Source organism: Tamandua tetradactyla, chromosome 12 (assembly GCF_023851605.1).
Source record: "Tamandua tetradactyla isolate mTamTet1 chromosome 12, mTamTet1.pri, whole genome shotgun sequence".
Lineage (NCBI taxonomy): Eukaryota > Metazoa > Chordata > Mammalia > Pilosa > Myrmecophagidae > Tamandua > Tamandua tetradactyla.
Window position 1 is genome coordinate 56,030,483 of NC_135338.1, and position 2,429 is coordinate 56,032,911.

The window sequence follows — 2,429 nt, forward strand, 5'->3', positions numbered from 1 at the left end:
AGAAGTAAGAACCTGAAATCAATGACACCCAGAAGAGAAAGAGAGGCCAGGAGAGGCCACCATGTGCCTTGCCATGTGACGAGCTAAGGACCGAGAATCGCCAGCAGCCAGTCCCAGATGCCCCTGGCTTCGGGGAGAAAGCATCGCCTTGATGATGCCTTGTTTGGACCTTCTCCCAGCCTCAAGCCCGGAATAAATTCTCATCGTTAAACCTGATTCCTTTCATGGTATTTCTTGAGTAGCCTGGGAGACTAAAACAAGGCCCTAACATTTAAAGGCCCTGACCTTTAAAAGGTCATCTGGATACTAAAGGAAAATATCCTGGAAGGGACCAGTTCCCTTGGTACTTGGGGCTCTGAAACACTGGGCCAGGCATTGACTGTGCTGGGAGCTCAGATCCTACTATGGTGAATTATAATTTTATTTGTCTCTTAGGTGGCTAAGTAGGGGTGTGTCTGTGTGTGGGCGGGTCTGTGTATCCTGTGTGTGTGAGGATCTGAACATGTGTCTGTGTATCGTGTGTGTTTGTGTGGTTTGTGTGTGTCTGTTATTACATGAGTGTGATTCTGTGTGTTCCTGAGCATATCTGTATAAGTGTCTCTATGTATTCATGTGTCTATGTGGTGTGCATGTGTCTGTGTGGTTTATTTTTTGTGTATGTATATATGTGTGTGATTCTGTTTGTATGTCTCTATGTGTATATGAGTGTGTGCATCTGTGTGTGTGTATATGCCTTTGTGTGTCTGTATCTGTTTGTGTGTCTGTGTGATATGTATGTGTCTGTGTGTGGGTTTTTTTTTTTGTGTGTGTGTGTATGTGTGAGTGAGTCCATGCACATATCTGTATGGGTGTGTGTATCTACTGTGTGTGTGTTGTGTGTGTATGTGCACGTTTATGCACTGTCTTGGTTTGCTAAGGCTGCTAGAATGCAACACACCAGAGATGGATTGGCTTTTGTAAATGAGGCTTATTCAGTTACAAATTTATGTTTCCTCAGAGGAAAGGCAGAAGGCTTTCCTCTGGCTTTCTCCACACATGGGGAGGCACGTGGCACTGTTTTCTGGACTTCTCTCCTGGCATCTGGGTTCCAACAGCTTTCCCTGGGGTGATCCCTTTCTGTATCTCCAAACATCTGGGTCTGTGTGGGCTCTGAGCTCTAAGCTGAGTTGTGCTGTGCTGTGCTGTGCTGAGTTTGCTGAGCTGAGCTGAGTTCCTTCTCTATCTTCTAACTCTCCTTCTAAGCTTCCAGCTAATGGAATAAAATGTCACTCATGGTGGAAGACATTCTCCTTAGTCAGCTGTAGATGTAGTCAGCCATAGATGAATTTCACATATTGATGATTTAAGTTCACCCTCACCTGGGCAAGTTGACCCCTGAATTTAACTACTACATGTGCTAAGGGGAGAGACTGAGAGTGGGGGTGGACTTCCAGCCTTCAACCTTGGACCTTCTTTCATTCAGTCCTAGAGACACTGAGAGCCTTGTGCAGCCGGAGTCAGCAGACCATACCATTTATGGTCTAAGTGCTGGAGAGCATAAGAGGTACCAGCCACAACCATGTGTGATCAGACTGAGCATGGCAAGCCCACACAGTGATCAAGGTGTAGACGTCACTGAGGCCGGGTGCCATGTGCCACAGTAAGGAAACCAAATTAAGAGAGTGGAGGTTCATGCCCTGGATAAGACAAGGAGTCAAGGCTGATGGAGCTGGGTGGGTACCCAGCTGACACTCTTTTCAAGGCCGTATTTTGAAGGGTCCCCTGTGGCATGTGTCCCATTTCTTTCACTCTCAACCTCCCATACCACTCTGCCCTTTGATGCCCCCCCCACCTCAAACTCTGAGGCCTCTGCTTGGCACACCACCCTCTCCACTTTGTGAACATTCCTCCAATGCCCCTGCTCTAGAAATGCATCTCCAGCCAATCCAAGAATTAGGCCAGATTCCTTAAATGCCATGGCCACAAATCTCCATCAGCACAAGATGGCAGGTGGCTTAGCCGAGGGCCAAGAGCTGGGGCATTGGGTTGGCCAACACAGGGTCAAATGCTTCTGCTGCTCTCTGCTTGAGGCAAGTGCCTTAGGCTTGTGATCTTTGCTTCCTTCATCTGTAAAGTGGGGGGTATGTTCCCTCAATATTAAGAACCATGTTTATATTCTTACAGAAATTTGGGGCACATCTCAGTACAGCACACACATTTAATGGGGCCATCTTTCTTTCTTTCTGTAAAATATTGTTAAACATTGCAAAATGTTTTCAATACAATGTTAAGTCAGTGTTGGGTCTTTCAGGTAATGGTGTTAGAACTGAGGAAATTCAGACCTACTTCATGTAGGGGTTTTAACCATGGCCTCCACCAAGATGCCATGTTCAAGTCCCAACCCATCCAAGGGGAGGGAACCCATTTATAAATAAGATCTTCCAAGATCC